This window comes from Barbus barbus (assembly GCF_936440315.1).
Source record: "Barbus barbus genome assembly, chromosome: 44".
Lineage (NCBI taxonomy): Eukaryota > Metazoa > Chordata > Actinopteri > Cypriniformes > Cyprinidae > Barbus > Barbus barbus.
This window is the reverse complement of record NC_136722.1, coordinates 20,516,336-20,533,167: the sequence shown is the minus strand read 5'-3', so window position 1 is coordinate 20,533,167 and position 16,832 is coordinate 20,516,336. Positions and strand designations below refer to the sequence as shown.

Below are 16,832 nucleotides of genomic sequence, written 5' to 3'. Positions count from 1 at the left end.
CACTGAGTTCACATGGAGGTGTTTTTCTCACAGTCCTATGCTTCCCCCGCTAATTATATACAGTACTGTAAACGAAACCAGTGTTTCAACAGAATTTTGAATGTGAGTTGTATATCATGTGCCAGTGCCATGAAATAATAGCAAAACGTCTTTCCAATGAATCATTCTCGCAGGCTTCAGTTATTCATGTATCGACTCTGAAGAACATGCAGGCCGGCCACTGTTGTTTGATTCTCAAACAAACGACTCGGTTCGTTTTAGAAAATCAAAAACATGCAGCGCAAACAGTGTAGCCCTGGGCTGTCCAAACTCGGTCCTGGAGGGCCGGTGTCCTGCATAGTTTAGCTCCAACCCTAATTAAACACACCTGAAGCAGCTAATCAAGCTCTAACTAGGCATACTAGAAACTTCCCAGCAGGTGTGTTAAGGCAAGTTGGAGCTAAACTCTGCAGGAGTTTGGACAGCCCTCGTGAAGCCCAATTCACGAAATATATGAGGCGGTTCGCTTCTTTATTGTGAATCAAAAACTCTTATGAGCCACTTGGTTTAGTGAATCAAAAACTTACAGCGTCCGTAGCACGATTCCCGAATTGATTTAGTCTACTTATTGAGCCGGTTCTTTTTAGTGAATTAAAATCATACAACGCTAATCCAGTTTACGAATAAATGACTCTAATGATGCTGCTCTTTTGGTGGATACAAAATATACATCTTGATCACTGTAATCTGATTCAAGAACAAATTATTTTGAGCCTTTTTTTTTGTAAATCAAAAACATGTTGTGTGACGGGTTTCCCCCGAATTTCGACCAAATGACGCTCATGATGAAGCGGTTCTTTAAGTGAATCAAAAACAGCATGGTGTAGCCCAATTCACAAACTAATGATTTGGTTTATTTTAGCGAATAAAAATTAGAGAGAGAATGTGCGGCCCAATTCACATTCTTTTAATGAATAAATAGACAAGTTACCGGTTTAAAACAGTCTGAAGGACTGCCCTGTCTAATTTTCATAATTACCAGAGAGAGAATGATTTTCATTTATTTGTTTTCCCATGCATTTTTAGTTTAATCACAGTGTTATTTAAAAACAGAATAAAACGACAACAGTATAGCTAGTGTTCAGATTCATTACAAATAGATTGAAACATCATAATAACGTTAAATAACTTTTTTTTTTTTGACGGGAACATAATAAAACGGTTATTAAGCCAATGAGCACTGATTTGCTATGTCAGAAAAACATTTATATTTATAGTTTTCAAAGTCCTTCAGCAATGATTCTAATCACTAAACTCACATTCTTGGTGGTGGGTGACCGTGACCTACTCACCCCACATCCATTAAAGCACAACTAAATGCCTTAAAAGGATTTATGACAGAAGCGAGGGACTAGGCCGGGCATGATACCTCTCCTTTATCAGTGTGATACATCAGTCACCCCTGTCTCACAGCAGACAGGTGTGTCAACCTGAAAGTTCCATCCAGCCCACTAGTCAAAGCAACAGTCACATGAACAGAGCCGAAACAAATAAGCAAGGAAGTTGACGAAATCTTCTCCAGGGAATGATTGAGTCACTAGCCAAATTAAAACTTGTTCATGGTTACACATGCAAAAAACTTGTTGATTGCACTTTGCTTAGTAAAGTGGGTCAATAACAGCATTAAGGCCCCTGATCCTCTCCTTTCACTGCTAAAGCTTTAGATTATTTTGTGTCACTGCTTATTGCTCCCCGAGGGCTGGATACACCCTGGTGTTTTTGCCAGATCTACGTACAACAGGAGCTTTGTGCAAACAGAATGCCGACCTGCAACAGGACTCTTGGCATGTCTTAATCCAGACAAACTGGATTGGTGTAGAGTTTTATCTGCCAGTCCATCTCAGCATATTCATATTGGGGTCTTAAATTAGTTGAAAAGTTAAACAACTACTAATTACAAATCACACATACCAGTTCTTTATAAATACATATGTTTATTTAATATTTTCTTTTAAAGGCTAGACAGGGCTATTGTTGCACTTTTAATACTAGTGAATATTTTATAGATTGAGGTTATTTTTCAAGTCTAGTTTTGTATTCACATACTTTAAAGCACTGGCTTTAAATAAGTTTTTGAACACTTTCAACATCAGGGAAAAAAGTTTTAACTATATTACCATACTGAGTAAAACTTCTATCTATCTAAAGTGTGAGCTGACTTAAAAACGCAAACATTATAACTGGATTTCTCGGGTTGAACCTTAAGGAAAACTACAGAATTTGGACTAGATTTAGCAGATGATCGGAACTATAAATAATAGAGGGTGGAGATATTTATAAAAAGCTATGTTTTCCAAAACAGTACACAGGATATAAAAGATAGATATATAAAAATATCTATCTATCTAGTTCACAAAACAGCAATTTATAGGTTATTTAATAGCTTTTCAGCAAAGCTTAAAGAGTAAAACAATTTATGAAACAACAAAAATGAATAAGGTACATAAAAACGAAGGAAAATATTAAACCAAACAAATTTAAAGGATGACTATAAGAAGCTATGTGACAATTTTCCCTGTTTTTGAAGTGACAACTGACATTTATACCCTTATCTTAAAAAAAAATCAAATTAACTTTCAGTTAAAATCTACTTTTGTTGCAGCTGAATCTTAATGCACCCCAACATGGTTTTATTATATACGTCCTTATTTAATACCATACGTATAATGATGTTTGAAACTAAGAATGCTGGTAACCAAACAGTTGATGGCCCTTTTTGACTTCTGGGGATACTATGGGAGTCAATGGGGACCATCAACTGATTGATTTCCAACATTCATCAAAATATCTTCTTCAGTGTTCAACAGAATAAAGAAATTCGTACAGGTTTGAAACAACTTTGGAGATTAATAAATAATGACAGATTTTTTTTTCATTTTGGGTGAACTATCCCTTTACTAGCTAAACATGTTATTGTTGTGCTGCTGGGCAGAAGGAAGAGGTTGTTACTGAGAAGTGATTGACTGAAATCAGTGAGAGTAAGTCAGTAACGTCTGTGTGAAATGGTCAGCCTTCATATCTGGAGGACGTTGTAAGATGTCCACAGTAATTGTCTGGAATCTGGTGCAAGGGTCAGAGTCTCTGTACACCAGAAGCTTGTAAATTCTTGTGTTATTGATGTAAGACATTTTAAAAATATATGGAAATCTTGTAACAGATGTTCCCTGGTGGGTGGAAGAGAGGAAGATATATGAGCTATGAGATCTTTAACATCAAAGCAGTGCATGTTCACACTAATTATCATCAGACTCTATTTTTGTCTAAGGGCTTGTGTTGCGGAATTTGAACCATAATGCCCTGTGCAGTCTGTCCCCTTGTGGTACATTTAAGAATTATTACAGGCAAACATACCATACATCATGGCCCATGAATGAACTGTTTTTAAAAAGCCTCAATGGGAATATCACTGTTCTCAGATAAGGCATAAGATAAATAAAGTCTGAGAGCTGATGACTGAAGTGAAGTTCTAGCCTACATCACGACAGAGTTGTTAATCAGAGCATGACTGAGTCTCTAAACAGGCCATAAACTGGGCAGTTCAAGCCAAACATTTTCCTTTTGACCCAAATATGAAAAGCTGATTTATATCCAGGAAACTCTAATATAATGTTTCCTGGCCCTGGTCAGGAAACTACCTATCCTCTTCCTCTGAGCCACAGCCCATCAAATCAGCACAAACCATGCAAACTTGTAGAAACTGAGAAAATGGGAGATCTTAACATCTTGAAGGCAGTTGTTAAACACAATGTCAGATGTTAACTGACAGTGTTCTCTATATAAATGCAGTCACAGCTGCGGGTGGTCTGAGTGTGAAATGTTTTAGTGTCTCATCTGATTACAGTAACGCAGCCCCAAAGAGCCATTACTATTACATCATATAAACTCATCATGACAAACACATGAAGAAATGTTGCAATCAGAGGTGGCAGAATAGGCCGTATTTCAGCTGGAAGCAATCAGACAAATATTTATAACAAATAAGCTTGTGACAATGAGTCTAAATCATATTTAATGTCTGTCTGCCAGTTTACAAGTGCAGCACCACAGACAAAACAACTGAGGACCATTTCCATGAGACAACATGAATTTCCCATAGAGTATAAGAGAACTTTAAATAAATACATTCATTGGAAAGATTCCGAGGAGCATGTTGTTTATATTTGGTTCTGAATTCCGGAAATGCCGTTCAAATTCACATCATGGGATATCAGTTTAAGTTCAGTCGCATAAATGCTAGGCGTCATAATTATACTAGACGTCATCTTCTTGAATAAGTGTTATTTAACATTATTAAAATGTGTTGGAACCATTTTATATCCCACGGAAACAATGTGAAAAGTCTAATTGCACAAATGTGTTTAGGTCGAGGCAAGTTCTCACATAGGCTATGTACTGGGTTAAATGTAAACATTTTATTAGTTATATTATTTTTTGAATTTATATTTTATTATGTAGATTAATATTTTTGTGTTTCATAACTGTTTACTTTTAAAATTTTACTAAAAAAAAAACTGTGTAACAACTACACGCACCACTACTGAAAATGAACTGTATTTTTTATAAAGCAATAACGTTGAAATGATTAATAAAATTATGCATAAGTGATTAGGTTGCTTCACTTTTAAAAGCTGCCAGTAGATGTCGCTGTTTCCAAACCTCTGAGTAAAAGTGTGAGATAAAGTTTGTCCAGCTGCACGTGTACTCATCATTCTCAACAATACAGCACTTCTTCCAGGTTTAGTTTATAAAGTAGTTTAATTTATAAATGTGCGTTCGTTTTTGACGAACATGAGCCTGCTAACGTTTTGAGACTCGGTTGTTAAAATCACTGACAGGGTGTAGTTTGGTCACTGATGGCATTACTGTATGTTGTGGTGAGTGGAGTGTTATTAATGCTCATTTACCGATTATTTGGGATTTTGCGACATGGATCTGAATATAAACCAGGACAGAAGGGCTCTGTGTCAGTGCTGGTGGTGGCAGGATCAGGTAAGAATCTCATGCGTTTTTGTTTTCAAATTATTGAATGTAAAACAAACCATAATGTGATTATAATTGCAAAGAGAAATCGTCACCAATCATATCATGTAAAAATGTATATCCTTTCGATTTTACACATATACAGGATCCTCAAATACAAACTATATGTTTTGCTTCAAGAGAGCAACCATATTTGTGTTGTGTTTTACTTTCATTCATTCATTTATAATAATTTATCATTTAATCATTTTACTATTCCATTTAATCATATATAATAGTCATTTAAACCACTTATATATACACATTTCATTGATTTTCTTTTAAATTGATTAGTCATTTAAAATATATTCTTGTTTTTTATATAATAATCATCATTTAAACCACTTATATATACACATTTCATTGATTTTTTTTATTGATTAGTAATTTAAAATATATTCTTGTTTTTTATATAATAATCATCATTTAAATCACTTATACATATTTCATAGATTTATTTTTTAATTGATTAGTCCTTTTTTTAAAGATTTTTTTCATTATTAATTTAGTTTAATGCTTTGATAAAAGCTTGATTAAAAACATCATATCTATTTTATTTGCCAACTAGCTATTTTTAAATTAATAGTAATTAAAATAATATTAAATAAATTTATTATAATTTTAATTTTGCTATTTTTTTAGTTGATGATAATAATAGTTATTATTATTATTATTGACTTTCAATGTTTCTTTTCTGTTTCACCTAGGAGGACACACAACAGAAATCGTCCGTCTGATGGGGAGTTTATCTCAGTCTTATAACCCTCGACACTGTGCTCGTAGACACCGATAAAATGAGCGAAGAGAAGATCCGAACATTTGAAGCAGAGCGGGAGAAAAGCGGTTTACCCTCTCAGGTTGATTGGTCTATACTAAATATAATTTTACACCATTAAGGGATTTATTCACCAAAGGACCATTCTGTCCTCTTTCCAAACCCTTATGATTTCCTTTCTTCTTTGAAACTAAATGTGGGAAATTTTGATTTGTATTGCCTTACTTTGACCAGCAGATGGCAGCAGATCCTCTGTTTCTTTCAAGCACTTTCATGACTGGATTTGAAATAATAGATAATGTCAATTCAGTCATATTCTCTCATTTGATCAGGTGTACTGTATAATGTTTTTCTGCTTATATTGTCACTAACCCCCACTCTCCGGTTATGTTTTCCTCTCTTTTCTAATCACAGTTCACCATTCAACGGATTCCTCGCAGTCGGGAGGTGCTTCAGTCGTGGAGTTCCTCTGTTTTGAGTTCCCTCGGCGCTCTGATGTCATCTGTCCCGCTGGTCTTTAGGCTTCAGCCGGATATAGTGGGTTCTCTCTCCTCTCATTCATCCCCCATCATATCCCTATTAAGTATTAATTTCCTCTCTTCTGCAGGAAGTTTGTGTAATGCCCCTCCCCCAGAAATAGCACGTTCATAACATATTTATGAGATTATGCCTAAGGGCAGCTCAGCTCTGTTTTGAGTATGATAAAAGCATTTTATTGAAATTTAAATGAATATTTAAATATACTGTATGCAAACATACTTGGATGTGATGAATATTAGTTTCCATTATTGAATTCGAAAATGTTAAGTAGTCAAGTGTCTTTTATTTTTCTAGCACTTTAATACAGTGTGCAATACAATCCAATAAAGACACTAGGGTTATTATTTAGCTCAATTATTTAGTTTCAGTTTCAATATGTGACTGTCAATATTGCAAAGTTCATCAATTATGAAACAAGTTCAATTTAGCTCTAGGCAGCTCTACAATAGTGTAATTATTCGGCTCAAGTAACATGTGCATGTATTATTAAATATTCTATATTGTTAATCTTTCTTTAATGCATTTCTAAAGTAAATCTCTGTAGCCACATGTCCTTCAGATTAACACTGTGGCGTCTTTTGCCCAGTCCATAACCTTGAGAATTCAAACATCCTGTGTACTGTTTTGGAAAACATAGCTTTTTATAAATATCTCCACCCTCTATTATTTATATTTCAGATCATCTGCAAAATCTAGTCCAAATTCTGTAGTTTTCCTTAAGGTTCAACCCGAGAAATACAGGTATAATGTTTGCGTTTTTAAGTCAGCTCACACTTTTTTTTCTAGTTTCTATACTAACTGTGGTAGGAAAATCATTGGAATGATTTAAATATGGTAGAATGTGTTTAATGCAAATTTATTGGTAGCTGAAAACATTACCAGTTTAGCCAAAAAGTCTGGATGAAATGGAAAAGGACTTGCGTGTTTCTGGTTTTTGTGAATGATTCATCAGTGCATGTTATGCCAAGGAAGCCAAATGTTTGTTTTTGTAATGTTTCATTCTTCTGAATTAACTCCTTTTTCGACTGATGTTTTCAACTCCTGACCTTCAACCGTGTTACACAGAGACCTCTTAGACTCCTGTTAGATCAAATCCTGCCCTACCTTATGGTCACTGAATATCATGTTTCACTTTGAAATGTGTCACAGTTTAGAAGTAAAATTGGCTTCAAATGCTATTTCATGTTGACTTTAAAAAAAGAGGGTTTGGTACTGATGGGCATTTGAGATCTGAAATTTACACATTCAAAGACGTGTGAAATGCAGGTTAAACTGCTCTGAAATCCCTAACCAAGCTATTAAAGGGATAGTTCACCCAAAAATGAAAATTCGTTCGTCATTGCCTCATCCTCATGTCATTGAAAACCTATAATGGTGCATTGAATGTGATCCCACATTTGGTTTTTGACCACTAAATATTGGTAATATTCAGCAATCTGAATATGGAGCCTCAATGAGGTCGCCATATCTCTGGGACTGAATGATATGGGGCCTTGATGAAGATTCAAAAAGAAAAGTTTATTAAGGACTAGAATTTAAAATCATATTGCTATATATTAAATACTACTTGAGTTATAGGTACACAAAGTTTGAAAAAAGAAAATGAATGCACTCAGACAGGTGTGTTCAGTGCAGTTGTTTTGACAGAAGGAAATGAGATGCATTTCTAGTTTCAATATTATTTGTTCTTCAGACTTTCCTCTTTAGAAGAAATTAAGTATAAGGTTTATGCAAAGTGTCTCACATTTGGTTTTTAACCACTGAAAATGTGCACAATTTAACTATTTATTCTTGGAGCTATATTTAAATTCCAGTATCTCTGGAACTAAACCATACAGGGCCTTAAAAATGCAGATGCCACAAGGAAAGTGTGTTAAGACCCAATATCTAAAAGGGCATACAGATATCTTTAATAATTCTTGAGTTATAGGCATTCAAACTTTGGGGAAAAAACTTGAAGTGCTCTTTCTCCATTTTTGAATGGTCACCATTGGCACACAATGCAACAAAGATTGCTAAAGTCAACAGATTTTTGTAACACACCTACCAATCTCTGTGTAAAAAAAACAAAAAAAACATAATGATGCTGCCTTCCTTCTGAAGTCATTTCAAATGCCTGTAATTTGGCTCTGAATCTCATTTTGACCTCCTCTACAAAATAGTGGATTACTCAGGAAATAGACATCAATGACACTTAATATTTTGTCTTTCATCACTATACATTTTATCTTTCTTAAGAAAAAAAATATTAGCAAAATCAAAAATTTGAGCCAGGGAACTCTGGTCGAGTTGACACGGAGGTTTAACTTTTTTGTGGTTCTTTTTTTTTTTTTTTCAGTTAACATTTAATTTCAAGTATCAAAAATGTTTTTGGACCTCATTGACTTTCAAAATATCTTCTTTTGAAAGTCAGACGGGTTTAGTAAATGCTGACAGAATGATAATTTTGTGTGAGCTAGCTCTGCTTAACAAAAGCAGTAGTTGTTGTGCATGTCACACAGCAGCACTGGGAATGTTTAAGCAGGTGATAAAGACGTTTTTTTCCTTCAGCAGATGATAAGACTATCGCATTACTGCTGGAAGAATATCTGCTGTATAAGCAAACACTAGTCCTGCTGTTTCTCTGCTTGTCTTCAGCAAGAAACAGAGAGAGAGGGAGTTGCTGGGAAAATTCTCAAAGACAGATAAAGAAGGTAGGGGGTTGATTTAGTAAAAGAGAGAGGGATGGGCAGCGTTTAAGCCCTTTTTCAGGAATGATCTGTAATCCAGGGCCTCTTTCTCTCTCCTCCTCCTCTTGTGGTTGTGTAATGAAGGGTTGTGAGCAGAGCAGCCGAGGGGTCTTGTTCTCAGGATGTGGTGAGACCTGACTGGCTCCTCGGCCCAGCTGCTTGGCTCCTCTCCCCGTGGAGGTGGAGCCAAGCAGCATCAGGTTTCTGTGTTGCCGTGGCGACTGGCTGAGAGGAGGCGGAGCATGACTAAGCGGCTGGTGCTGCAGTGATCGAGCAGTAGAGCTCAAAGGTCAATGAGTCTGATCTCTCACGGGAGACCATGCAATGTAGTATTCTGTTAATCTCTAATTAGCGGCCTCTGTCCTCATGCTGACGTCATTTCCCACTTTTCCAGTCAGCTGAATTCATTTAATGGGAAAGAGGTTTGCAGATTTGGACAAACTTGTGTCTGTTGTCATGTTCGTTTCAAGGTAAAAGTTTAGATAAACTTACTTAATCTCAGAAAGAAATGTCATATTTTGCCCTCAAATGACCTCAAAAGAAAAAACAACAAATGCTTTTTTTTTTTACATTTATTTAAATTAAATGTTTTATTAATTTTTGTAATATATATATATATATATATATATATATATATATATATATATATATATTATTGTAGAATTTTTTGCACTGTGACATTCATTGCTGTTATTTTAGTATTATTTTATATCCTATTATAGCATTTATAAATATTTTGAATTAGATTTTATTTTTATGTGTAGATGTCCTTTTTAATATTAGTTTTAGTAATTTTGTGTGCTTTTGTCTTGTTTTTTATATTTCTATTTAACTTAAATTTTATATTTTTATATTTATTTTTTATTTTAGTAATTTTAGTACTTCATCTTAAAGCATCCACAAAAGCCACATTTCAAATGTTTGTTAAAGTTTTCATTTAATATTTATATTTAATGCAAATTAAATGTAATGCAGTTAACTGCTTGTATAGATTTTTATAGATTTTATCCATCATTGTTATATAATTTAAAAATAACCCTCTCTGACACAGTTATTATTATTATTATAATTAAAATAATTGTTCAAAAGTATTTTTATTATCTATATCTTTATATATATATATATATATATATAATGCTGAAATATGACTTTTTGTGTGTGTGTGAGATTCACCTGCATATATTTTTTTTATGTTTAAAATATTTTTAGTTATAAGTTTTGTTGTTTATTTGTAATGTGAAATTACAATATAAGTACCAGGTGGCCTTTGATCCGGCATTGCACTGCGGCAGCAGGATTTTCTTTTTAGTCCAGCAGACAATGTCTAAGATCTTCTTTAGGGGGTCCGGCACCCCTATTGTGTCTGCTCGGTGAGGCGGTCGTCCTTCAGCATGACTCAAATGTCAGCTGTTTGTTTTAACCAAACTTGAGCATGTCAGTGAGGGACTGGGGCCCGTTCGTCCACATACCAGAGCGCAATAGGGGGAAATGGGGGGTCAGGTCTGAAATCCGGAGGCGAAGAGGAGGTGCATTCAGTCCTCTTTTAGCCATAAAAGGAAATAAGTGCGTCATGGGTACTCATGAGCTCCAGATGTGTCAGCACAAGCCAAGTGTCTCGGCCTGGTTCCGCATGCCGCAAGGAACAGTTAATAGTGAATACTACTGTTCGCTATTTACAGCTAATGTTAATACGTCAGTCTAGACTCAAGTGCGTACATCTGTGTGACTTTAATATATATTTGCTTTTGTTTGTTTACTTATCAGATTTGGCATGTAGCAAAAGTCTATTAGTTTAAAGTAGTTTAAAGTAATTAGTTTAAAACGTTATATAGTTGCATAATAACTACAGCTTGTTTTTACTAAGACTGAAATCTAAAAAATAATTTCAATAATGATAGGTTTTAATAATTTATTTTAAATTAGCAATAAAACTGACAACACTGGTATTTTATATATTTAGCTTCTTTGCCTCAAAATATACATAAAAATTATAATTTTTTTAGCTTTGAGCAAAAATATTTTTTGAGTAAACAAACAGGCGACGATATCCAAAAGATAATTATTTTAAGATTTTAATGGAGAGGCGGTACTTTTGTTCACACAGCTACTATATTGAGTGTCACCATTTCTGTCATTTTTTTTGTCTTTCTTTTGTCAAGATTATCTTTCAATAAATAAGGAAATAGATGCTGATTATACTATACATTTAGCATTTTTAGCTCAAATCACACACAAAAAAGTATTGTTTTTAGGTTACAGTAAAAATGCTCTAACAAACAGGTGATGCCTCTATCAGAAAGATGATTGGCTGTTATAGTGGAGAGGTGGGACTTGCTTTCCTACAGCAGCTACACTGTAAAAAAAAAAAAAAAAAAATAGGGCACAATGTACTGTATTAATATAGATTTAATAATAGGCTATGCGGTAATTGTCTGTATTGTTTTTTATTTTATTTTTTTATTTTGAATTTGAATCCATCCATCCATCCATCCATCGCAATTGTCCGAGAAATGCATTGTTTCTTAAGTGAGTCCAGTTGTGACGCAAATCCAAAATTGAGACAGAATACAGGAAAACAATTTGAAGAATCGCTGTTCCAGAGAGGGGGAGGAGGTTTGTACAATTAAAAATAACAAAAAACAAGGTCTGGACGTTGTGCAGTGGACGTCCCCTCACATTCCACACAGACTCCTCACTGATCCTGAGTTTTTTGTTTGACTACATCTCCATATGTTTCATCTTAGCCTTATTTGAAAATGCAGCGGACGGAGCTCTGTGTTTTATTTATTTAATGTTCATCCATGTGTTTATGATAATTAGTGATGGATAGATCATGATCAAACAAGATCTGCATGTTAGAATATGTCAGGATTTGCACCTAGAGAAACAATGTTCATAAACAAGCAGTTAGTGTTATATACTTTTTTTTTTCCTGACCATTTACCATCACCCTCGTAAAATGTACTTGCATATTATACATACTCTATCCCCAAATTTACATCAGTGCATAATCCGAATCACACATTCCAATATACAAACTATTTAAAAAAAAAAGTGAAAATATAATAGGATGCTGCCATTCTTGCAGTAACACAGACCAGTAAAATAACGGTCCTCTATGGGTGTTTATGTTGTGTTGCTACTGTATATAAGACACTGTATAGATGGCCTTTTACTTTGTTACTGTTTAACAAACTCAGAATGAACTCCGTGACACCTGCAGTCTGGTCTGTGCTGACTCATCTGACGCCTGAGAAGGGAAGTAACAAAACCTGGTAACAGTTTAATCTCACCTGGAGCTACTCTCCTCCTACATCACCTCGATGACCTCATTGGTAATTACGTCCTCACCTGTCTGTGCAGCTGTGATACGAACATGTCTCACAGTGATGTCATCAGAGGAACAACGACTCCATAAGGCCTTTGATTTACAATTTTAAGACAAATATACATTTTCTAAAAGGAATAGTTCAAGCAAAAAAGTATAACAAATTTTACACCTTGAGATTTAGAAATATGCCATTGTATTTTATTTATATATATATTTTAGACCTTAGGTTATAGACTTAATTTTTATAAAAATCTTGATATACTTAAGTTTTAGATCTTAGGCTTTTCAAAGACAGTATGCCATTTGAAAATGATTATAAAACCTTGTCTGCTAGCTTCTTTCCTACTTTCTACACTGACTTTTGGATAAAAATAAAAATAAAGGATTGCACTTTTGATGCAGCTATTGCTGTTTGCTCAGATATACATTTTTTATTTTAAGAAGACAATGTTGGTGGAACAGCATTTAGCTGTTGTGTTTTAGTTCTTCGTACATTCATGATTACTAATGCCAAGTGTTTCTTGAGATAATGCAGAAGAGGCTAAAAAGAGAGCGCCTCATATCCAGTTTTCATTATCAGTCTTTCTTCTCCTTAAAACACAAAAAGAGACTTGAGAAAAACAAGCTGTGTTCTTTGATGCGCATTCAGCGCCCCGCCGATCCGACAGCCCCGAAATTGTATTTTTCTGACACTTGATTTATGTCATGTTGAAGTTTCACATAATGGCCATTTAAATTAGCACCACTCTGATGACAGACTCAAATAGCGCTCTGACAGCTTGGCCTGTGCCCATAGCAAACGCTCGCCAATATCTGTACACAATCCAGCAGTCCTTCAGAGCTGAAGTCAGCGTCTCTCTGTTGGGTGACAGTGATCTCATTCCCTGAAGTGAACTCGCAGGTGTGTGTGAAATGTAAATACGGGCCGAGACGGATCGCCCACCTGGTGGTCCGTCCCTGCCTATCCCCATCGCTCATCTGCCTCCAGGTGCAGGATGGGAAATGAAGTGTTTTAGACAGTTTGGAACAGACAGAAATGAATTGAAGCGTATGTGAGTGGAAACGTCCCTCACCTCTGATGTTCTTAATTGGGTTGTTGTCCTCGGTTCCTGCCGCGTATCGGTTTCGGCTCTGAGCAGACAGAGGCTGGATTTTTCCAGTGTTAATGTGTCTGAGCAGTCGGTGTAAGATGATTTCTCCAGACCCCATGGCAAGTCTCCACCGAAGTCTGACCGCCTTCCTGTGCCGCTTGCTGTCTCCTGTTTTGAACCAGAAAGCTCATATTTCTCCAACTCCGAGGACTCTGTACTTTATGCTGGCGTCTTTCTGATGTTGTGTCTTAGCCAATTTAAGTCAAATCAATTCATCTTGAATTTGTATAGCACTTTGCACTGTCCAAAAGCAGAAAATAGTAAATTCCACATGGTTTCCCCAAGTGTGTGTTAAGAAGTTCACCTCATATGATTGTCTCAGAGACTGAACTTATTTACAGACAACGTGTTAAAACCCCATTGTATTCCCTCAATAATTTCAATCGAATTAGCTCAGAATTCAAATAAAATTATATTATAAGGTAATAGTGAGATTTAGTTTAAAATAAGAAAAGTGGCTACTTTTTAAAATGTATTTACTCTTTATAGATTTTGAAGACATTTTTATGTTTTTGTAAGTATTTTATGCTCACCGAGGCTGCATTTGAACAAAATGTTGTAAAAAAATTATTTTGTAAAATGTTATTACAGTTATTATTACAATTTCAACTACCTGTTTGTATTCGAGTATATTGTAAAAAATGTATTCCTGTGATCAAAGCTGAATTTTCCGCATCATTACTCCAATCTTCAGTGTCACATGATCCTTCAGAAATCATTCTAATATACTGATTAACTGCTTTAGGAAACATTATTATTATCATCAATAACTATTTTCATTCTTATATCAATTTTGAAAACAGTTGTGCAACTTAATATTTTTGTGGAAAAACTCATTCATTTTTTTCCGTCAGTTTAATGCATCCTTTCTGAATACAAGTATTAATTTCTTTCAAACTTATATTTGAGTAATGATTATGGCCTGGTTTCACAGACAGGGTTTAGACTAAACTAGGATTAGGCCATAGTTCAATTAGGACTTTTAAGTATTTTATAAATGTGCCTTAGAAAAAAATGACTGGTGTGCATCTTGAGACAAAGGCACTGATATATTTTAAGATCAGTCAGTGCAAGTTTCTCTCAGTTGAATCATCTTAGATTTACATTTTAATCTGAGACTCGTTTTAAGCCTTGTCTGTGAAACCAGGGGTATAAGTATTGTTTAATTGGGATATCTTTTTATATTACAGTATTACTTTTTGGGGGGTAAGGTTCAATTTGTTAGATAATGCATCAGGTATTATGAACTAATAATGAACAATACTTTTTACAGCATTAAAATTGTAATTGTATGAATTAACATTAGTCAGTGTATTATGAACATGAATTAACTGAGCAATAGTGTATATTTATAAATAAACATAAACCTGGATTAACAACGGCTGTAAAATAAATGGTGTTAATTGTTAGTTTATAATGCCTTAACTATAATGTTAATTCCTTGAATCTTGAATTGTAATGTGTTATATATATTTAAGCAAGTGTATGTTTGTGTTTCAGGTGCTGTGTAATGGTCCAGGAACATGTGTCCCACTGTGTGCCGCTGGGCTGCTCCTGGGCGTCCTGGGCCTAAAAAGAGTCCTGATTGTCTATGTGGAGAGCATCTGTCGTGTGGAGACACTGTCTATTACTTTTCTGACTACGTTTTTGTGCAGTGGGCACCACTAAAAGACAAATACCCAAAGGCCAGCTACTTAGGGAGACTGGTGTGATCCCTTTCTGTAGAATTTTTCACTTTTGAATTGAGAATTACACGCCATTTTGATACTGTTCTTCACATTTGATTAATTCCTATGCAGTTACTGACGTGCTGAATACACAACAATGACAACTATCTCTGAGTTTTGTTTTTTTAAGCCAGGCTGATGAGATGTCCTGTTCTTTACGCCTTTGAAAAGTCAACAAAACTAAACCGAGATAACAGTTTTTACACATGCAGGTGCTTCTAATTGCATTCATAGTTTTTTTGTTTTTTTTCATGCACCACTTCATGAAAAACAGTATTTGGCTTTTGATCACAGGTTTGTCCATTTCAAGGTTATACTGTCATTCAGATAAATAGAAGACTTGTTTTAAATATATATTGTGATACGTCATTCTTAAGTGTGAAAACATTTTTTTCTTATTCTTGTTGTTGTGAAATATTTTCTCACTAAGCATTTCAGTGGTACTTCATTGTCCTCCTGTGCTGGTATGTGGTTCTAGAGGAAATGGTGTGAAAAATAGACTAAACGGATGGAAAATCTGCAATTCTCAGCTGTATTTTTTATTTTCTGTGTCTATAATATCCAGTTCTGTTCTGATGGCACTATAATACCTGCTGCATGAGGTAGAACATAACCTGATGGTTTCTTTTGTCTCGCATAACAAGTTCATACAGGTAACTTAGTCATTTACTTCTCAGCATAAAGTTCTGCGACTGACATTTCTGAACAGCTTTAAATGGAAGATCCTGTCAGACATGTCTAATGTATGTGATCTCATGTATAATTTGATTATTATGAGCATAGATGGTAACCGTAGCATTGCAGAATAAAAAATCCTGTTCATTTTATCCACAATGAAATAAGTTTTTTTAAATGAATAGTTTGCTGAAGATGTACTCTCCTTCAGGCCTTCCAAGATGTCGATGAGTTTGTTTCTTGATTGGAATAGATTTGGAGAAATGTAGCATTACATCACTTGCTCACCAATGGATCCTCTGCAGTGAATGGGTGCCGTCAGAATGAGAGTCCAAACAGCTGATAAAAACATCACAATAATCCACAAATAATCCACACCACTTCAGTCCATCAGTAAACATCTTGTAAAGCGAAAAGCTGACCGTTTATGGATCTCCTCAGACAAACCACCTCCATGATAGTTGTTTTTTTCCTTATGTTGTTTTCACTTCAACCTTTCAGACAAAAATAACCCTTACATTATAGCTCCACCCAGTACATCACACTCAAAGCATCAACTGGTCATTTAAAGCTACTTGACAATACAGAGAATGGCAACGCAGAAATTGTATGCATACCCTTGCCTGTGTTTTGTTTTATGAAAGACATGGTTTGATTTCCATTGATAAATTGTGGTTACTGGCATTTTACAATACCATAGTTAGTATTACTGCATTATAAGGGTGGAGTCTAATTTGCTTTTCTATTCTTCATTATGTAATCTGGAAAGCACTTTTGATTAGCTTCATTTTTTTAATTGACATGCATGTGACCCTGGACCACAAAACTAGTCATAAGTGGCACAGT

General features: G+C 34.9%; 1 pseudogene across 1 annotated transcript; it reads left to right on the top strand.

Annotated features, from left to right (window-relative positions):
* The first annotated feature begins 4,931 nt into the window (after positions 1-4,931).
* Positions 4,932-15,296, top strand: LOC306863671 (UDP-N-acetylglucosamine transferase subunit ALG14-like; annotated as a pseudogene). Its single transcript has 4 exons — positions 4,932-5,028; positions 5,766-5,915; positions 6,248-6,370; positions 15,085-15,296. The product of its transcript is annotated as a UDP-N-acetylglucosamine transferase subunit ALG14-like (transcript).
* The last annotated feature ends 1,536 nt before the right edge of the window (positions 15,297-16,832 follow it).